This window comes from Rhea americana, unplaced genomic scaffold (genome assembly GCF_003343005.1).
Source record: "Rhea americana isolate MKP2758 unplaced genomic scaffold, rheAme1 scaffold_96, whole genome shotgun sequence".
NCBI classification, from domain to species: domain Eukaryota; kingdom Metazoa; phylum Chordata; class Aves; order Rheiformes; family Rheidae; genus Rhea; species Rhea americana.
Genome location: NW_028187155.1, coordinates 3,185,751 through 3,208,242, shown reverse-complemented (window position 1 = coordinate 3,208,242; position 22,492 = coordinate 3,185,751).

Below are 22,492 nucleotides of genomic sequence, written 5' to 3'. Positions count from 1 at the left end.
GCCCATACAGCACAATGCATTAGCATTAAAATGGAATATATCTCTTGACATTAATGCTGTGGTAGGAAGTTGTATGCARTCTGCTTCCTGCATTAATTTCCTATTTTATAGTACAAATTACAAATGATGGGTTTGCATGACTGACAGAGCAAGAACTGCTCAAGGCAACAAAAACAAATAGCTATGCATAACAGTGTGAGTAAGGACTTTCACAGCTTGCTTCGAGACAAATGAACAAGCAGATCAGAAAAAGGCCAAGCTAGTTAGCTCATGTTTTTCTTTGTAATCTGTGCACCTACATTACCCTGCAGGTTGTAATATCCAGAGTTGTTGTGGCATTACATCTTTCTATGTGTTGGCCTTTAGTGCTTGACCATGAACCCAGAGGCGCTCACCGGATTTTGCTGGATGCACGTTTAGACAGCTAAAGAGCAGAACCTGAGCTTTCCAGCTCTTGCTGTTTGTACATGACAAGTGTAAAGGTGGATGGTAAAGGGGCAGAAGCTGCCTCCCGTGTTATAAATCCTGTACRTTGAGCAATTGCAGGTCCAGAATTTGCCAGCTGCCTCCTCCCGCTTCTGAGTGCGTCCTGACTTGCAGGGAAAGGACTGGGCTAGGAGAAAGGAGTATGTAAGAAAATCTTTCCTGTCCTTTACAGGATGGAGAAAGGAACCAAAACCTCTGACTTTAAAATACCATTTGTCCCCGTGAGTTTTAACAGGACTATAATGGGACCCACCTGACAGGGACAGAGGTTGACTGGATGGAAGACAGCAGGACATKAGAACACTGTATGATTCACTGTAAAAACAGGGTCAAGATGGTTAATGATATCAGCTCCAAGGTTCTGGTCAGCTTCTGTCATGGCTGTAAATGACCTGCTTGAAAAAACTATCTTTTCTTGCCATGCTGTTGCCTGGCCCACCCTGCCAGGGAGGGTAAACGGTGCRGCTCTGCACCCTCCATCACCGTTAAATGAGTGATTTATTCCACCCTGTTGCTGGTTGCATTTTTAGCGGGGAGTGAGGGTGACCTTGGTACATACTCAGTTTTCTGGAGTCTGTAAAGCAGAGCGAGGACTGTAGAGGTGGGTAGGCATTTTCAGTATAAGTTACAGACCTTTGCCTTTAGTAGCAGGCAGCTCTAGCTTAGAATTTACACTTGGATTCTCTTTGTATGAACCATGACAGCTGTGAGCTACAAAGGGGAGAGACGGATTAAATTAGTGCTGGGAGAACAACAGATCTGGGGTTTCTTGCAGTGCCAAAAGGTTAGGAGGGGAGGAATGAGTTTTTAGCACCTAGTCAAGTGTTTGACTTAAACATATGCAGAGAAAAACATTTTACTTGCTTTTGATTCTTTCAGATTTTTTTCTCAAGCTAACACTGCCAGATGGCACAAAATCACCAAACATTCTGGTCAAACAAAATCCAAATGTGTTTTTTTCAAATGTGGAGATGATCACACAGAAGATTTTGTTGGCCTGTAGCCTGCAGCACTAGGGCKCCCATGCTCTGTGCCAAAGCTGTCAACAGTGCGAGAACTCATGAGCCAGTTACAATACGAAGGCAAAGCCCTGCGAAGTACAGTGCAAAGCTGTAACACCTTAACAGGAGCAAGTGGTGGACCTGAGGAGGTTAAAGAGCTTTAATATTACTGGAGAAACTCTCTCCTTAGAAAACAGGCTTGGAGTTGCTGGTTCATCTCCCAGCACGTGTGCTAGATCTGCTGTGGGCAGCAAGTGGGCTGGTGCTGTGGCATAGTGGAGGCTGGCGTGTGTGTGTCCGTGTCCCTGTGAGCACCAGGTGGCAGTGCTCTGCCTGCATTACACAGTCGGTCACTGCGGCTGGCAGCGGGTTCCTGGGCTCCGCGGTGCCTCTACGCTGCACGGAAGGGTGTCTGGGGCGCAGGAAAAGATCCTGCTTAGGAAATACCAAGGTTTTCCTAGCATAGTCCTTTAGCCCCTGCCTTTGAAGGTGTTGAGCATCTCTCTCCACCAATTTCAACGGGATGCGTATTTCTCAAATTTGAGCTGAAACCATCTATTTATTTCACATTCCTGTTCAACAGAAAGCAGCTCAGGTTTCAGTGTCTGAAGTATGACAAGTTTCTTGCAGATATGGCCAAGGTGCTAATTTACACACAGCAAACCGGGGCTGCTGGGCTAGGGAGCAGCCGGGGCTGCAAAATCTTTCTGGTGGGAAGCGGGGCAGCGAGCTGCCTGGGCTCTGCCGGGCCAGTCAAGCAGGGCTGGAGTAGATCCCGTTGTTTCCCTTGCTCCTTTTGAATATAGGTGTTCAGAGAAGCATTTCCTGCTTCCAGCAGCGCTATTTTCCCCAAGCTGACCCTACAGCAAGTCCTAGCCCATAGCAAAATCTCCAAAAGTAGTTCTGCTGCCAGCAGGAGGCCCAGCTCCTTGCGGCAGAGCAAGCAAACAGCAGAGGGATGTCTGGAACTAGTGACTATATTAGGAAGATGCTTGAGAGGTGAATGTGATCGAGCTCTCAGCGTGGTGTTTGGGGAAGGATGGCATGCAGACGCCCCACTTTAAATGGATAAAGACYTTCTAGCCAGTTGTTAAAAACCTTCCTCTGTATTTAACATCCAGGTCCTGTGACCTTAGAGCCAGCCTAGATTGGCTAATGCCCAGTGTTTGCTGATGGCATCTCAGCAACCTGTTAGCACATGCTTCTGGGTCAGGGCATACCCCACAGTAACACTTCTGTTGTTGCCCCAAGAGGGGAATGTCCTGCTTGTACAGCCGTGCTGCAGCTCCACTCTGGGAGCTGGTGTAGCTCCTCCCAAAGCCTGTGATGTGCCCTGGCAAAAGCTGCCAACTTGAAAACTGTAAGCACCAATGTCACACACGGCTACGGCAGCCCTCCTTCTGGCTCCCTGGACATTGAGTCCTGCAGGGGCTGGGCTGTTGAGGTCTGCATGTCAGATGCCCATGTGCAGAGCAGTGGGTGTCTGGAATTCCTGGCCTGACTTTTTTACTTCTGCCCTTGTCCACTGCTGTCCTTCAGTGCCCTGAAACACTGTTGTGCTGTCCAAGGGGAGAGACTAGGGCTCTTGCACTGTGCAGGAGCACAGTTAGCCTGTGGTGTTTCATGGTGAGCTGGCACCCCCAACATTTATAATCTGCGCCTAGGCTGCAGGAGGGGGGAAAACTTCCATGCTATCTAGGTGGCAGCAAGCAGCTCTGTGAGCCGGGGCCATCCTCTCCAGGCACAACTTTGTGACCGCGGGGCTGCCCCCCGCCGCGGCTGGGGATGCCTGCGTGGAGGCCTGGCCGTGCCGGGAGCAGGGCCAGCCGCGCAGGGAGCGCTGCAGCGGTGCCGCACGCGCGGGCCTGGYTGCCGGCCGCCCCCGCCTCCGCTGGGCGGCACTGCCGTATCGCAGCCGCCTGCTCGCCTGCAACGCTGCTGCTCTCGTGCGCCGGTGGGACCGGCTGCATTGCTCGGGGTGCCTCCTSTGGCCTTGGAGCACGGCAACGGTGTTAGCTCCTAGCTGCTGAGAGGTCACAGCCAGATGCATTTGCGCTTGATATTATTGATGTTCGCAGGTGCACAAATTGTGCCGTGGGATGCTACGTTGTCCCCAGGAGCASCCTTTCTAGCACAACCTGATATTTGGGGTTTTGCCCTACCCAGCTGTTTTCCAGTGCTGGCTTTGAACTCCAGGGGTGCGAGAGGGAACCAGCTGCTGTCAGCCTCTCTTAATGCCTACAGTCAAAGGATTAGTTACGTCCTGCTCCTCTCCACTGGCTCCGCTCCTTGCAAAAGCTAAGAGCTTACTACTGCTCATAGGGTAGCTGCTTAATTTATAACGGGAGRCGTGCTAGAGTTTGTCTGTAAGGACAACTCTGAAATCATGGGGTGAAGGTTACAGATTCTCTTTCTTGTGTTAAAAGATGACTCCACAAAGAARAGAAGTAGGATAGATTGAGTGAAGTCTCTGCTTAACCCTGTCTCAGCTCTGCAGCAGTTCTGCAGGCTCACTAGGTACACATAGCTTTAACTCTTCTTACCGGCTAAGCATGAGGTAAGCTGCAAATTTTGAGACAGGTGTCTCAAGGTGTGGTTTTGTTCTCCATAAAAGATGAAGAGACAACTTGTGCAGTCCCAACACAGCTCTAAATATCTACCCTTCCCAAAAGAGTCTGGGGCATGGAGGATATAGCTCTCCTGTACATTAGGGCAAAAACTTGGATGTGAGGTGACACCCATGACTCAAGTGTAGGGAGAGAGGGCAAATATCTGCAAAGCCCAAAGTTCAGCAGTGGGGCAAGAACGCTCCTAGTAACCCCACCTTCCCAGCCTATATGTTYGTTAGCTTCATGTGCTTGATGAGATAATGAGCTACTGTCCTTAACCCTTCTCCTCTGGGAAGATGTAAAATGAGCTGGACATTCTCAGCCTGGGTCTATCAATATTGACTGGTGGTGGGAGGAGTGATTTTGATGAGACTTGCTTCACAAGCTGTAAGTTAAGAAGCAAATCACTGTTCAAGTAGACGCCAAATTCAGGTGTCTTCTGTGACAAGCCCCTGGGAGGCACTTCTGCCCCAAGGCTTGGTATCATCTCAGAGCTGACACAGGTGGTGCCGTCTGTGCAAAAGGGCCTGATACAGGTACCAGCCCACTACTAGCTCTGTCACACAAAGAACTGAAAGTCTAGAAAAATRTGCCAGTATAAAAATAGTGTCCTATGTTAATTGATGTGTCTTTTGAAAGCACTTGCAGACGTTAATAATGATGATAATCAGGGAATGGGAGGAGAGGGAGACTTCAAAAAAGACATAATTTAACATAAAAATCATTAATGGTGTACTTCCTGTGCAAATTCGGGGGTGCATGTACCCATCTGGACTGATGTAACTATAGGCTGATTTTTATCCTGATTTTCTTAAATCCATGTGGTTCTCATTGTGGACATCTACATGTCTTTTGGCATKAAGAGTGTGCACTACTACTGTCTGCTGCCAGAGACAGTAGCTGGCTTTTCTTGTCTCTTGGTCCAGGTATCAGTGGAGGTAGATGGTCAACCCTGGGGGACAGTTACAGACTGATTAAAAGAAAATCACAGTTGTTTTCTTCTCATTTGGCTGGTGATTCATGTACTTTGCTCAGTTCAGGCAGCAAAGCTGGTGCGGTCAGTTCGTCTTTCACAGCAGGYTCTCTCCCTTTCGAGTTCACTTATCTGGCTGCTGCCCACCTCTGTTGCCTATCAATCACAGATTCTCGTGTCCTGCGATTTTCTGATTTTCTGTGTTTGCTACCAAAGGAAAAATTCAGATAAATACCTAGCCAGCACTGTTTCCTGTGGAAAGKGGGGCAAAGTAGGCTTGATGTAACTCACAGATTAATGGAAACAGAACTGGAAGCTGAGAAACTTCAGCTCAGCTGCTGCATTGTGTTGTGATGATCAGTGTGCTCATTGGAGCTGAAATCCGTGTTGGAYTTGGAGAAGAAATGAAATCTTTTCCAGTCAACCTAGGGAGTTTTACTTTCTTCYGAATCAATGCACTTTAAAATTCTGCCAAGAGAGACAAATTCCCTGGATATTTTGTAGTCTCTCCCCCCCCCCAAATAAAATAAATAAATAAAGTTGGAAAGCTTATTTTTTCCCCAAATTAGCTTTTTAAGGGTTAAATATTCTGCAGRTGAAGCAAGATTAATTTGAAGCAAAATAAAATAGTTTGATGAATCCAATATAGTTTTCTAGTTCTGTAATTCATATAATTATTTGGAGGGGAAAAAATGGCGAGCCAATGCAATATTTTCTATTTTTATCATTTTATATTCTCCCTACAAAAATCAAAACAAAACAACTTGTAGAACTTCTAAAATTGCCTACACCGAGAGGTTAATTCTATAGCCTTTTGGGACACAGTCACTTTTGCCATCAAGCTGTAGTCAGATCCCGTAGTGGTTTATGCAGGATTTTTACTCAGCAGGATGGAAAAGGATCTTTTCCAGTAGGAAATATTTCCATATAGCCACAGTACTTCACAGGAGCAAAAGGACTGAACTTCCTTTCAGTATACTGCAAGGACAGGGCTTCTCTGGTACCTGTCTAGCAGTTCCCRCCTGCTTGCAGGCAGCCGTGGGTGCACAGGCTCACGTCTGCCCCAGCCTTCCTCGGCACCTCTGTCTTCCTCCTCTTTCTAGGCTGCCAAATTCTTGTATCTCTGCACCGGATGCAGAGGGACCGTGGCACAAAAAAAAAAGAAGTGCTGGTGGAGCAAGGTGGCAACCTTGTCATTTACAACTGAGACAGAAATCCTGAGAGTTGTAAATATGCTGAAATAGCTGGAGAGTGGGGAGAGTGTGACCTGTGGGGCCGAGGCTCCCCTGCGGAAGTGATGCCGAGTGCTCTCTTTGTAGCTTTGCAGGGAGAGATAAAATATGACAGGGTCATAGCTTGTAGGGGAGAGGAGCAGAGCTGGATGCCGATGGGACAGGATGAAATGTGTCAGCCAAAGAGCGTGTTGATTCTTTTGGAAACAGAGCASGACAGGATGGTTCCTGTCAGGCTCCGTGAGCACTGAAGAGCTGCAGCTTCCTGCATTGGCTGAGAGTCACCCCAGGATCCCTTTCCAGGTCTGCAGAAATCGTGCCTGGGCCTGGGTTGCACCTCCCCTGGGCCAGACACTGAGACCCTCAGCAGCCAASCTTCCCCCTTATGTATCATGGCTGTCTGCAGGCATCCAAGTTGGAGAGCTGCAGCACACCAGGGGCTTTCAGTAGCACAATCAGCTCCCATGACCAGCTTCCWGCGTGCTCCCAACCAGCTGTTTCCCACCAAAAGTTTCCAACCACTCCTAAAAAGCATGGTGGCACAGCCCAGCCATGGTGCTCACTGCTYGTGGGAGTCCCCAGCATCCTTCTGCTGCCGGTGGCTGACCAAAGGACCACATTTTTGCTCAGTATGTTTGTGTCCTGTTTCTTTCTTCTTCAGTTGTTGTGAGCCTGGGATGATGTTTGATAAATCTCACCCTCCRTTGGGCACTTGAAATCAGTCTGACCCTCCTGAAAAGTTTCTTCATAAGCTTTCCTATGGTGATGCCTCACAGAAGAAGTATTATCTTGTTTTATGTATGGGAGGAATTTGAAGTGTAGGAGGGCTGTGTACACACCTGTGGTCACTCAGCAGGTTGGTGGCTGACCTGGGAGTAAAACTGAAGTCTGTTAACTTGGTGCTTGCTCTAGTCAATAAGGATGATTTGCAATATTTGTGTCTCACTGACTTCAGTGCTGTGCTTGTGGAATAGGCAGAAAGACTGCTCAAAAACCAGTCTAGGTTTAGAGCTGGCATAATTGTAATTCCTGCACTAACAAAACTGGGGGGGATGGGAAGAAGATACAAATCAGAAAATTATAAGTTATTACAATAAAAGCCTAAAGTGCCAGAGGCCAGAAGTGTCATTGTGATTTGAGTTCTATTTTGACAGTGTCCTATTACATTGTATAAGAGTTTGAACATATGCAAGAATATCTTGGTTGCTAATTATCTGATTTGTGATATGTAACTAATGTGTATTTGTTGTTCTGCCATACATTATGCAGTAGCAATTCACTTCTAACCTACATTAACTGGCAATATAGCAGTTCAGTGCYGAAATTAAAGGCATAAATATAAGTTTTACTTAGGCTGAGTAGTAGCTATGTTGAGAGACTAGCAATCCTCGTCAGTGGATCCCTTCTGGGATGATGTAGGTCACTTGAAGCTCCTTCTCTGAACCATCTGCAAAYGGAGCTCACCTTTTGCCTGTGTAGATTTCTGTGGTGTATATCCAAAGGTAAATGCTTAAGCAGATGTTGTAAATTCCCTGCTTTGCCATAGGCCTATGGGTCCACAGTTGTTTCTGGACCRGTGGAGAAGGCTGACATTTAGCATCCCTTACAGTCAGCTCCAAGAAGCGTCAAGTCTGGAGAAGAAGCACTTTTAAATAGTTGATGGGGAAAAAACATGTTGCAGCTCACTGCAGACTTCTGTGAGAGATTTTAAATTCAACCAGCTCTTCAAGGGTGTCATTTCTATCCTTGTTGGTACTTTGTCTCCCTATCTCACCCAGTCCAGCAGAGTACACCCCAAGATGATACTGGGTATTCCCAAAGTACTCGATGAGCTGAAATGAAATATTCAGACAGAGCTGGTTACCAGCTGGCAGGGGAGCCTCCACACGCAGGAGGGATCAGCCTGACAGCTTACCTATTCTGAAATGAGTTTATGGAAAATGTTGTCCCTGCAGACTGCACCAATCGATAGCAAAGATCTGCAGGAGTGGCTTTCAAATTAGATAAGCTTTTGGGCTGATGTTTGAACGATAGTAACAGTATAAACACTTGACTGAATACCCTCCTGTCATTACATTCCTAACAAAGCTTATATAAGAACGTTTGTATTTTAGGAGTTTTTATTTTCTTTCTCTTTACTTAATGACACAATTAAATAAAAACATTCAGTAATTACTCTTGTTTGTTGTAATTCATCAACTAAATGAGTGAGGCTATTGGGRTAAAGATGTTAGAAGCATTATCAAAGATTAAAGAGACAGTGTTCATTTAAAAATCTATTGAGTGTGCATTAAATATTTCCTTATTCCTCGAACATTAAAAGGGGATGTTTTAAAGACCTCTGGTATTGGTAGTACGTGGGAGGAGAAGGATCTCACGGCTCCTGCTGTTGCAGACTGTGTCACAGCATCTTTTCAAAAGGGAAGGAGGGGGCAGAATGAGAGCATGAGGGCAGGATGAGGATGAGATGTGCCCAGTAGTCCTATTGGAAGTGTCTTACTCCTGTTATTGCTAGAAACCACGTCTAATTTCTAGTCTAAATTTATTCTTGGCCAGTTTCTAACCATTTGCTCTTGTGCCAGCATTGTCCTTCAGCTTATCTGTCCTCTAGCTGCTGTAATTTATGCCCTGTTTACATTTCTTTCTGCCTAAGCAATGAAGATCTATGAAACATGTCTATTCTGCTTTAGTTTGTAGCCAGTTTCACTTTCTTAATTGCTCCAGTGCCAGGGTTTCAAGCAACACAAGGGAACATCCTTTRTTTTAAAAAGAAAAGCTTTCATTTAGGCTGTGTAATATTGTGGGTGTATTTTCTGTTTGATTGAAGGTTTGTGAAAGCTCTATTTTTTAAATATAATTGAGAAGCTGGGCCAAATTCAATATGACAGAATTCATGTGAAATGATTAAATAAATAACAACAGAAAGAAGACTTTTCAGACCCCTGCTTTGTGCCAGGGGTCAGAAAGAAAAGTGATAGGATGGCATTTGTTGTTGGAGCTATCCAAGTGCAAATAATAAGGATTATTTACCAGGATTAGCATGTAGTCTTTTCTAGAAAGAATGTCTGGTGCTTGCCTGTTATGCTGGCTGTTTTTTTCTGTTTGTTTGTTTTTTAAGCAGAACTTTGCAGAATGGAATCAATCTGGTGCATTTAGTAAGGGCTAGAGGTGGTGAATGCTGCAGAAATGATCTCATGCACATCCCAACTTCAGGACAGATCATTAGGAATGCAAGGGGTAGAGGACTGAGCTTTTTCAGGGGGTCCTTGGACTGTCAGYGAGATCTGGAAGCCCAGTTCATTCATGTCCGTTTTGAAAAATCTCAGCSTCTGTTTCTAACTCATGACAGTTAAGACTTGCTGATGAATAACAAGGACCTAAAAGTTGTTGAAGGTGATGAAGTATCTATGAAATATGCTCCTCCACAAGGACACGTTTGCATATATTCCTTTTACTGCTACTGTTTTCAGACTTCCTTACATACATCTTTAATACAGCAGGAGATATTGCACTGATACCTACAAATCTTCAGGCTTAATTTCTCAAATGCCTGAGTTTGTCATGAAGAAATTGCTGCAGGGTTAAAAGTAGCTCTGTTTCTTAGTCACTTCTTTGTCAAATCAGTCTTTTCATAGGGGGGTACCTTCTTGCATCCCACACCTTACAGCATGTGAGGGGACCTGGAGTGGGTGTTGGAGGCACCGGTTTTTAGAAGTATCTGTAGTAGAGAAATGAAGAAATAATATGACTGCCCCCCCAGCACTGAGAAAACAGCATGTGTCATGGACACTCTTTCAGAGCAGAAAGATCCTAAAAGCCAAGCAAATGGGTATCAGATCCTGCATGAGGCTTATGACGATCAGCCAGGGAAGAGAGAGCAGCCTTGGAGTCATTCTCATAACTGACCTGCCCGAGCTTCTGTCTGGGAGGCATAAGCCAAGCCTTCTCATGGCTAAGACTACTTAGCACATTTTGTTCCAGTTCCTTTGAATAGGGAGGTTTTCCAAGAATTCAGAGCCCATGGAGCTGCTGAAGACTAGAGGCACCAATCAAGTCTACCTCTACTGAGGAASAGAAGCCTTGGAAGCTAGATGGCTTCATAAAAATAACTTTTTGCATCCTGTTCCCTGGTGCAGAGGATCAGAGACTGCAAGAGTATCAGAATTTCAGCTTCTCTGTCTCCCTGGCTCTCTTTCAACTCTGAAGGATGCTCTGTGGGCAGAAAATCCCAATGTGTCTATAGAGCTAATGGGTAGCTGGTCAACTCTACATGGAGTGCTGATGATTTCTGTTGCCATATTGCCACCTGTACCCAGCGCGATGCCATGTTCTCCTTAATTACTGACAAAAATGTCTCTTCAGAAGCCTCCCAATAATTACTCAAGCATCCACTTAAGTAGCTTTTAATTTAGACTTCCCACCCTCCCACACTCCTACAATTTCTAATTGCAAAGCACAGCTAGTCTTGTGAGTAAGCTTCTGCCAAAAGAAATTCAAATAACTTGCTCCCTGGTTTATACTACCTTGCATGAACAATACTGAAAGCTTGATGAGCCCATAGGATCTCAAAAGATGGTATTTCCAATGGACTAAAGCAGAAGCATTCAATCATAATGAAAGATGAAAGCTCTTATTGTGGGTTTCCCTGCATCTGACAGCACTTGGCAATGCTGTTGCACCTTTTGTTGGAGCGCTGCATGCTGCCTTGCTAGCTCTAGGAATGAGGCTCCCTGCTACCCCTGGCATGGGGGCTGGTGCATCACACAGAGCTGACAGCTGCCCCAGAAGTGCCTACAGGTTCCTGTAAATGCAATGGGACTGGTGACAAGGAAAGACCATGGCCATTGTTTCAAGTGCCACAGGAGGGGCAGCTGACACTGCCCCAGAGAGTGATGAGGAAGGAGAACTTCAGAGGACAGYTTGGGAAAGGAGCATTCCCAACTTTGCAACACTGTTGTGGGATAAAGAGGGAAATTCAGGGGGATCATGTCCTCCCATCTCGGAGGACCCAGGTACATTCAAAAGAGAAGACTTTGGGAAGTGGCTTTGATGGGCAGGCAGGGGCCATGACTTGTTGATATGTGTGTGCTGGAAAGACGTTGCGCTCTYCACCCATTTCTGCTGTTTTACAAGGGTGGTCTCTGGATACGAAATTCTATCAATACATTGTTATCTGTAGCAGGGCTCCAGTAACCATTTAAGTAAATAGTGGTTTTTGTGTTATGTAGTGTAGTAAGACCAGAGAGACACTAACTCTTTACTTGAAGTGGCAAAGAAACATGTACATGAAGAAAAGACAGGCAAACAAGCAGGCAAGGCCAAACAGAGAAGAGGAAAGAAATTGTGTAGTCCAGGAACTCCTAGTCCAAGGTAGGATCTATAGAGAGGCTAAGAATAAAGGAAGCAAGGAAACAAAGTTGGCAATGTCCAAAAACTATTCTTGGAAAGCCCCAGAAGAGCCTTACAAAGTGCTTAGCACAGCTGTTGCAACTCTGCTTTGAGCAATTCTGGCGTTCAGCAGTTAGAGGGCAGAAAAGGCCAAAGATGCAATTCGCATGAGAGACGTATTAGCGATACAGGTTGGGAGGCTGAGATGAGTGCCYATAGAAGATCCATCCTAACAATCTGTAATGGTGCTTTTTTCCTGTGAAAAATTCYGTTCTGTCAAAATTGCAGGAAGGAGAAAGGAAACAGTCATTTCAGAAGAGCTTGTAGTACAGCAATATGAAGGTCCAGTTTCATGCACCTGCTAATGCAGAAACAGAGACTTGAGTCTTGGTCTCAAGAGTGGGGAGAGTGCTCATCAGCTCTCCTGCAGCAGTATGCTTTCTTGCTCTTTTGACATTTCACAGTGAGCTCCAAAAAGTCTCATTTTTATTCCTTGTGGGGAGGAAACCTAACTTTGAAACCTTAATATTTTTGCAAAGTGGATTTCCATTCATATTAGCTCTAATACTGAATGACAGTAGGTGAGTCTCAAAAGTCAAATGGAAGAGACTGTTTGTGATTGCATAGTCTGGTCTCCTGTTTTACTCAACTCAGGACTCCATAGAGYAGTCCTAGAAAGTTCTCTGTGATAGGAATATCAATAAGACAAGAAATTCTAGAAAAGTGAGATTTGGAGTATACATTGGGAAGAGCCTTTCTCAGCTGAGGGTGGTGCAGAGAAACATTCCCAAGGGACCCATGGGATTTCCACTGCTGCAGGTCCCTGAAGCAGGGATTGGACGAACCTTGTCAGCGATGATTAAGGTACTGCTGGCACAGTACAGGGGTGACCTCTCCAGGGTCCTTTGTACCCTGTGTGCTATGATATCAGCTCATTTATTTCTGAAAGAGGTTGACTATTAGGGTAAAATGATAGAGAATCCATCAGAACTCTTGCCATATAATTCTCTTGATGAATTGCTGTTACTATTAACAATAAACATGAGCCTTGCCTTGACTTATAGACTCCATGTCTCATTCTGACTTTGCTAGATTGAARAGCCCCTCCTTTCAAAAATGTTCATATTGAGAAGTGAGATATTTATCACTCAGGGCCAAGTCACCTCTATCATTCTCTTGGATACARACTATCTCAAGCATTTTTTCTAATGCAGCCAGACTTTCAGCCACAACAAACTTTAAGTGGATACAGTATTAGCAGGCAAAGTACAGCTGAGTAACAAGAGCATTTTCAGAGTGGCCTTGTGTGAATCCCCTGTAGCTGTATTTATTGTTGCACTAAGCGGACTGAATTGCTCAAGTCTCTTGCTATACAGATATTCTTTGTAGACCTCAGGCCTCTTGCAGCTATTTTCTGATCCCTTCTTATTTGGCAATGTCCCTTCTGAAGCGCACCAGCTGGATTTTGTGAGTTTTGTGATAATAGTGTTTGCAACATTGGGTACAAATGTAATAGARCATCTCGGCTTCTACTCCGCGTTAATACTGCTCATATAGCCAATGGCAGCTTAGCTGGAGGCTTGTGGAGAAAGCTCCTGCTCAGTCATATATCTCTCACGACTCCCAAGTCCTAGGCAGAGTCATTGCTTTCCAGAAAACAGTGCCCAGTCTTAAATTAATATAGCCTGCACTCTTTGCCCCTGGAGGTTTGATCTTATAGCTGCCTGCATTAAAATGAAACTTGTTTGTATGCACTCAGTTTCCCAGTCAATTCAGTTTAGTCTCTTCGCTAGATCTGCTGCAATCATTAATTATTATTCCATTATTTTTTRAATCCTTGGCTAACTTAGATTTGTTTCCAGGCCATTGAGATCTTTATTGGTAGTTGGATCAAAATAACCATTTGTGGGACTGAGTGGAGAGGGGATACTGGATTTGATTTTACTAGGCAAAGGGAAAAGGTGATATATTGCTGAGGAGAGAAAGAAATGATAATAAAAATAGCAAGAGGTGTGTTTTGGACCAGGGGTGTATGTGGGGGAAGTGATGTGTTCATCTAGTTCCTTTTTACCTCGTGCTTTATGTCAGTGGAAGATGAGGGAGTCTCCAAAACTTGTCCTAACTATATGACACCTGTAATTTGTTAGTTATGTTATTGTTGAGCATGTCCCTACGGTATGGGGGAGAAGTAAGCAGTTTGGTTAAATGAGATGCAGTCTGGATGCATGTAACTTCAGAGGCATCCTGAGAGCAGGATTAATGTCCTAGCGCTCCTGTTCTGCAAAGCTGGATGAGAGTTGCTGTACCAGGTTTTGTCAGAGTCACTGTGCTTCCCATGAGCTCCCTGAACCACAAGGAGTCTTTGTCAAGTGACAGAGTAATAGGCTGCCCCTTTGAAGCACTGCTCTTCCAACCCTGCAGGATTTGAGATGTGGCTTGGCTAAGGCTGAAAGTTCTGAACTCCTTATAGATTTGGAGACTGCATAAAGAGAGAAGGGACAAGTTTGGGGTCAGAGAACTTTCCAAGGCCTCTTTAGGTCTGGCARAATCCATTGTGTACAGATAGAGAGATTTATGGGTGGAAGCAAGAGGGAACTTGTTATTTCATTTTGACAGTTTCTCTGTCTTCCTCTCCTGCTCGGTGTATACCAGTACAATACCTGTGCATTAACAAAGTTAGTGTCATTTGCTGAGAAACTGAAGGCCCCACAGTCCTSCTGGAGGAGTGTGATAGGGGTTTTATTCTCCCTCCCTTCCTTCCTTCCTATCATTCTCAATCATGCAATCGAGCTGTTTTGCCTCAGCCAAGATCTAATCAGGAAGGATTTGTTTGACTTTCAGCAAAGTCAACTTGATGGAAACTTTAAATTGAAAGTCTTCTCCCCACACACTTGAAAATGATTTTAGTTGGAATCACCTTTTGGCTGTATGGCTACAACGTGAGAAGGTTTCGCAGTATGAGCAGCTTGCTTTCCTCACACGGAGGAGGGAAGCGCCACGGCTCCTTAGATCTCCTGAGCCCTCRGGGTTTGCTTGCAATTGACTGAACRCCACACTCCCCTCTCCATCCAGACCAGATCACCTTCAAGCAAGTGAGATGTAAAGTCAGACAAAATCAAGTTCAATGCCCGTGGGAAATGGGCACTTACCGCGTTATTGAAAGTTTAGGCCAAAATGTGCTACAGGCTATCAGTCATGTAAGACTCAAAGAGAGAGATAGGGAGGGCTGATCCRTCCTAGGAAGGGGAGGATTATTAGGAAATGGTGCTGGCCCAAGGTATAAGGCCTGGAATTAATTTACAGAATGCCCTCTGTAAACTCCAAGTCTGCACAGCAAGCAGCAAAGCTCTCGATTCCCATCTTGAAGGGTCAGTCTTGTGGGCAGCCTCAGTCGGGAGGAGTAGCCCTGCACACATCCACAACAGCTCTGCTAACACAGCTGCTGCTGATGGGATGCACACAGCTAACCATACTCTATTGATCTGACTCTATTACTTTCTTTTTGTGTAAAATATACAAATCTCTTCCTTTCTTGAGTTAAAGGACACATGGAACAAAACTCTGCCTTTACCTACCTATAGGCGTTTCTGGTAGCTAATGATGTGGTTCATCTGGTTTTACACTGCTGTGTTTTGGGTGGGAATTTAGTATGGTGTGTCTGAGTGGCGAGTAAGTCAGTTGCCCTCCTGCTAGGTCTTCTAGCTCTTCTCTGCTCCCTGGAAGAGAAAGGGCAAGCTTCAGAGAGAGAAGAGCATGGACTGCATGTTCGTTCTCAGGCTTACAACTGGGATTGTTCTGTCGTGGCTATTTCACCTATTTCTACCTCAACCCCTTGCTCTGCGTTAAAGGCACAGAAGATGTGCTCTTTTTGTCTTTTCGTGTGTTGTTATTATACACATAAGATCTGGGATGAAATATCAGGTCCATGTGCTCACTTCCCTTGCAGTTCCTTCGAGGCCCTGTGGTAGGGCTATCTATGTGGCCAGAGATGAAAAAGACCGTAAGGAGGCAAATGAAGGGAGCTATTGGATGGGAGCGGGGGAGCCCACTGAGGAAAAGGAGTGTGTGTCCATGTGTGAGGAAGGGAGGCAGCCACTTGTCCTGTCTTTTAGTCTTCCAAATTCAGCAGCTCTAGTAGAGGCAAGGAGATGCTCGAGTCTCCTTCCCATATGCTAAGATGGGTGCTTCTAAGTCTGGAGTACCTGGCTGGATGAGTGTCCCTCACACAGGAAGAGAAGGCTCTTAGCTCTGCCTCGTACAAGATTATCTGCAAATAAAATGCCTATCCTTTCACTGCTTCTTGTCTGTTKACCCCTTAGTATGGCCTCCTTCTTGCATTGACTTAATGCTTGAAGTGCAGTGTGGGAGCTGTCATTGGGCAGGTGTTTGCAGGCACTTTTGCTTGGACTCCTGCCACTAATGAGGCACAACTGAAGCACATCATTGAGAGGACAGGATTTTTTCATATCCTGATCCYACTGCTGAAGGCAATGGCAGAACAATGGATAGAGGAAACTGTTGGGGTGATGTGGTAGAGGCTTGAGATGAGCCCATCTTGAACAAGCCCCAGATCTCAGTCTAGTATGTGGGCCACGTGCTGACCTAACTGTCAGTAGGTCTCTCTTCATATGTGGGAACAATTTCAGATGCCCTCTCCTGCTAATCATACTGAGGCTTCATTTTGTGGAGGCAACCTTTACAGCAAGATCTAGGAAGCACAGAATCAACCCTAGACTGGCTTGCTCAGCCCAGTCCATGCAGGCAGCTTGTGTTGTTTAAAACATGAAGTCCTAAAAAGAGCAGAATTTTGAAACATGGTCATCCATGTTTAATTTTGATGGATTTTCTGAGGTAGAGAAATAAACATTATGTTTATTTTACTAGCAAAGGAAAAGACAGTAGCAAGAGGTGGCTGTACCCCCGATATCTGGGCTAACAGGAGTCTGCTTGTCACGTTGGGTAGAACTTGGGAGCTGCAAATATTCTCCAAGTCAGATACAGATACCCTGGGGCTATGCTGGTGCACCTGCACGAAGGCAGAGTGGATCCCAGCGTGAGAATTGTATTGCCCCATCCTATCATTACACTTGCGGTCTTGCTTGATACTGGCAGAGTAAGAGTTAAGAAAATAATCTGTGTGGGGGAGAAACTTCCTTTCCTGCTGTCTTGAACAGGTGCTTCCAGAACCTAGGAGACCAGGTATATTCAGCCATGTATGAGGCTTCTTCTTGAAGAAAAGTGCATGATGACATTTTTATTCCTAGACAGCCACGATTGCCTTCAGAGAAGTAATACGTTTGTGTCCCCCTGCCTCTGCTTGATGTAGGTAACAAGTAACTGAGGAGAAATAAAAGCTTCTGTTGTTAAGTAGAAATCTTCTCTTAAAAAGAAAAATACGCATATATATGTACATATAAAACCTCAGTTGAATTCATTTGTTCTTCTGGGCTCCTGTTGGTTTTGTTGTGTCTGTGTTCCTTGTGGCCCTATTTTTCTAGCAGTAGTTTCATACTGCAAGCTGCATAACTGCTTACCTGCCACTTGTTTTAAGGCACAAATAAGCCCGACTTCTGCACTGAATCCTCGCTAGGCTTGAGTTGTTTTTAAAGACACCGAGTAGGGTAATGAATACTCCAGTGATGAGCTGCAAATTTTGTTTTAATTGAATCTTTGAAACCAAAAAGGGGGGTAAGAGGCCCATTAAATAAATTATTTTAATATAGCAATCAGATGATGTAGGCTCTTCTGTATTTATTAAAAGGGCCTAGTCAGCTCAGAGCTCAGCTGTGCAAGAAAAGACCAGAAAGCCAGCCAGTTTTCTACTCTGATGATGTTTTAGGACCAGATCTCTCTCCTAGAACAGCAGATTTTTTAAGCGGCCATGTGAATTCTTATTAGGCATCCTAACACAAATATAAAGCCATGCATTGTAAACAGAATTACCTTGCACATAAAACAAGCAAAATATTGTAAGTTCTTTTCTTTATCAGGTTACCCAGGCATGTTTTTTTAAAAAGTCCACCCACGCGAAGAGACTGGGGAATGCCAAAGCTGCTTGAATTTTAATTATGCTAGACATGCAACAAGGGGCTACCCTGTAAAGAATAAAGTTAATAAAACATGGATACGGGCTTAATTCTGCTTAATAAGCAGGCTTAACAATACACATATTTTAAATGTAATTTTCAGTGTGGAAATTAGATACACTTCTTTAGAGGAGGCTGAATGCAGACCTTCAAACTCAGTGGTGCCTTCCCATTGGAAGAGATTTGTTGCTATGCTGCTATAAGATAGTAAATTAGGCCATTCATAATTATTGGACAGAGATGGATGTCTKTCTTTTCCCCATTCAACTACAGAAATGTGCCTAAATTTTTTAAATGGGAATTAAATTTAAATCTCTTCCTTAACTTTKGGGTATTCATTTTTAGTAGCTATGCAGATAATACATGAAAAAAATATACTTCTACCTGTAGTTAGCTCTGTATGTGCAGAATTAGTAAAATAGAGATATGCCTAATGACTGAATCTACAGAACATAGCCTATGGCTTCTGAAGCCTCTATGAAAAATAAACAGGATATTCTGTTAGCAGCCCTGCGGGAATTATTGCACTTCACTAAGGAAAGATGCCAATAACCTCCGTTTTGACCTAGATAGATTGTTCTGTTTAGGAAGGTAAGGGAATGCTATTCTAGATCTCTTCTCTGTTTGAGCCACCAAAGCCCTGAAATTCAGCCAGGCCTTAATTTTAAACCTCAGCATTGAGGACAGAAGAGTTTATTTATCAAATGAACAAAACCTAATAAATGACAGTCTCTTGAAATGTTTATACTGGCCTCTGTCCATACCAAGTGCCTAATGCGTAGSGGAGTGACTGGTATTTAATAAGCATTGAGAGTCTGATTCTCCAATGGCCATGGGGAACCTGACCCTCTGCCTGCTCATGTGCACAGGCTGGAACCTTTTTTCATAAACTGCAGTAGGAATGCTGGAATCTCTCTCCAGCATGATCAAAACAATCTTTCTTTTTCGTTTTATGAATCAGTGCTATTCTGTCCTTCCTTATTCAAAGTGCGTGCCGTGCAGATTTCCAGAATGAGAATAAGAGAAGAGAAGGGAGCTCAGGGGAAAAGGGGGGAAGGGAGAGGCATAGATATATGCCTTAAGTAAAAATGGCTAAATTGGGCCAATCTGGTCAAAAAAAAAAAAATCAATTCCTGTTGGAGACTGGAAAGAACACAGTCCCTAAATTCAGTAGGGGCTAGTTTGTATGGAGGAGCATATGCTGCACCCCTCTCAGAGAGGAGCAGCTGATAAAGGTGACAGGGGAGCTCTTTTCAGCCCTGTTTACACAAACAAAAGTTGAGAAATCTTCTACTGGCAGAAAGCAGAGGACGTGAAATCTTTTCTGTTGCACTTGGCAGTCCATTTGAGATAGCACATTCCACCTGCAAGAATGACGGTGCAGGAGCATGGTGAGACTGGCCTTAAATTAGCTTAGCTAAGGCTAATTTAGCTGTAGCTTAGCTAAAGCTCACTATGGGCTTGCATGGTGTTTTTAAATGCAYGGTCTATCCTGAAAATTTTGTGAACTTGCAGCATGATCCACAATGGTACAGAGCAGGTGCACATGCCAGTAGTGTCACTGGGAGTTCATGGCACTGTGCCCTTTTTCCGAACCAAACCCCATGGACTATTTGGACATAYATAAATAAAGACATAGACCTGTGTGTTAGCAAACGCAGTATTATTTTCAGTTTGATAAACTCTGCTTTAATTTGATTTCATCACTGCAGAGACACCTGAAAGAACCTCTTCTTCTGAGTTACAGTGAGTCTTTTCTCAGAASAACAAATCACTAGAAAAACCTGTTAGCAACTTTACCACTGATTAGGATAATTTTTAAGTRCAGAGCTGCTTCTCATAGTTTGCAGCTACACAAGAAAACAAAGGTATCACATATCAAAATATGTGAAACTTATCTAACATGGGGGGTGTGGCTAACAAAGCATTCTTTAACAGAGATTTGAAGGCTATAGGCAGGAAGTATCTTTATATATAGGTGGAAAAAACTCTTGGGAAGATACAAGCTTTGCTTACATCCTTTGAAGATGGAGCTTTGGATAATTCACTGCCCATTCAGGCAACGATTCTCTGATTGCAAACTGCTTTCTTTAGGCCATGCTGGTACCTTGTATGGCAATATTCATTGAAGTCAAGTGAAATAATCCAGCAGAGAAAATTAAAAAATTAAGTATTTTAGTTAGAGGAAAAGGAAGAAAATTCTTTATTGATTGGGACACTTTGCTTAAAAAAAATGGCAGCAGTTAAAAACAGATCAACAGCCAAACATTTGTATCTGCCAAATGGTTTGAATATACTCCTCCCCTGTTCTCCTGGCAAACCTGATCCCACCTCATTTTGGCACGCGTAGGATTAAAAGTGCAAATCAGGAAGTAATGTCAGTGTTTAGCTGATCTTTATGGCTAAAAGAGATAGRTGTTTCAGATACTTCTCTTTTTTTTATATACATTGTATTAGTTTAGAACTAAAATATTTTGGTCAAAGGAAAGGTCTTGCCACCAAGGAGTCACACTGATTATTTTGCTGAAGTTGATAACTCCCTAAGGTCACTGCCAGTGGGTTTAAAATCTCCTCTTAATACACGCTTCATCTGGACACTGTCAGGACTGAATTCAGTCTAATCCTGCCATTGTCAGTGGCCAAAGAGAACCTCGGGCACCTTCTCCTCTTCCCAGCTGAGATTCCCTCTCCCAGCACCTCAGTCTGCTGTGTGCTTCCCAAAGTATCTTGACATGCTCATCACCTTCTGCAGGTACACCTATTAGCATATGTGAATCTGAAATCTGGAAAACACCATCCTTATAGYGTTCTATAAGTAGTAGTCGCTTATCTAGATAACCAGGGACCTATTTCTCGATTTTAAATATTTTTCAGTACAGTTTTGCAGCYGGAGATATGAGAGAGCCAACCCAGCTCATGCAAGTTGCTCTGAGCAGAGCCGTCTGCTCTGAAAGTGGTGGTCTGCCTTGGAAGGCACTTACACAAGGGACAGCCCAATAGCGCCTACCACTTCTGTCGGGCTTTGCGCTCCCCAGGAGAGGCACCAAACCTCCGTCGCTGCAGAGCCCTAGAGGAGCTGCGAGCTGTTGCCCTGTTTTTGCTAGCACAGGCAGATGCTCCACAATGCAGGCAGCTGAGGCGCGGTGCTTCCAGCTCTACCTGGGCATCTGCGAAATGGCCGAGGAGGTGGCCGAGGTGGCTGCAGAAATCGCGGGCGGCCCGGGCGGCCGCCGCTCCCTCGGGGGGGTAGGGGGGGGGCGGGAGCGACCCCGCTCCGGGCGCGGCCGCGGCTCGGGGGGAGCGCGGCGGGCCGGGCCCGGGGGCTGCCCGGGCGGAGGGGCAGAGCAGGCGCGGAGCTGCAGTTGCCTCGCTCTGCCTGCGCGATTTTTCTCATCCAAACCTCGATCACGTAGGATTGCGTAGAGGAGGGCGAGCGGGAGCAGCTGCAATTCTCCCAGCGCCCGGAGCCCAGCTCCCGGCCGGCACCGGCCCGCCTGGCCGCCGCGGGGCTCCCCGCCGCCTTGGCAGCGGCCCCACGCGGCGTGGGCGTCCGGGGGGGGGGGCTTCCCCAGCCCCTCCCTCCCGTCTCCCCCCGCCTCGGCTCGGATCCCCGGCGCTCCCGGGCCTGGACGGAGGATGCGGGCGGGCGGGCGCGGCGCGGCTCCTCCTCGCCCTGCCGCTGCCGGGCGGGACCGCGAAGCGTCCTGAGCTCCGCACGGAGCAGCAGCAGCGGCCCCCCCCCGCCCCTCCATCACCACCTTCTCCTCCTCCTCCTGCTGCCGCTTCGGATCGCTCCTCCTGCCGCCGTCCCCGCCGCGGCAGGCTGGGGCCGGAGCCGCCCCGGTGCTGAGCGCCCCGCGGCCTCCCGCCGCGCCGGACGATGTGGGTTGCTGCCGTCGGGGAGAGCCGCTGCCGGGGGAGAGGCGGCGAGCAGGGCTGGGGGAGCTGCGCCAGCCATGGCGCTGTGAGCGCGGGGCGCCGAGCTGCGGCGATGTGAGCCCGCATTCGCGGCCGGGCGCTCCCCCACCCCCTTTTTTTTAAATTAATTTTATTGTATTTCCTCTTTTTGCTTGTTTGCTGGTCTGGTGCTTTTTCTTGTTGTTGCTTTTTCTTCCCCTCCCGCCCTCTCTGCGAGCGGAGTGGGGAGGGGGGGAAGGAGGAAGAGGAGGAGTGCAAACAGAAATGCAGCGCGGCTCGCCGTGAGCCCGGCCGCGGGAGCGGAGCGGAGCCGCGTCCATGTGCGCGCACTGCCGCGCCCCGCCGCGGAGCCACCGCGCTGGGGCCGGGGCTGCCTGCGAGCCGAAGGGGCTCTGACTCGTCCCACGGCCCCTCGACGGAGGGCGGCCGGCGAGGAAGAAGCGCCGCCGCCCGCGCCCGGGCGGAGCAGAGCAGAGCCGCGCCGCGCCGCAGGGACCCCGTGGATCCTCCGCGCCCCCCTCCTTGGACACAGCTGCCGCCAGCGGACCTTTGCAAGCGGGACAGCCGCCTCCCGGATTTACAAGGCGCGGGGGGCGCTCCCGGCCCGGCCTGGGGTCTGGCACAAACCCACCCGCGCCGGGATTTGTAGCCGCGCTGCCGGGCGCTCCCCGGGGACAGACACATGGGCAGCGGGGTCCGGCGCCCAGCCATGGTTGTTAGCCTCGGCGCCCTGCTCCGCCTGGCCGGCTGAGCCCTCCCCGGCGCCAGGACTCGGGGCTGCAGCGCGTTAAGCGGGGCG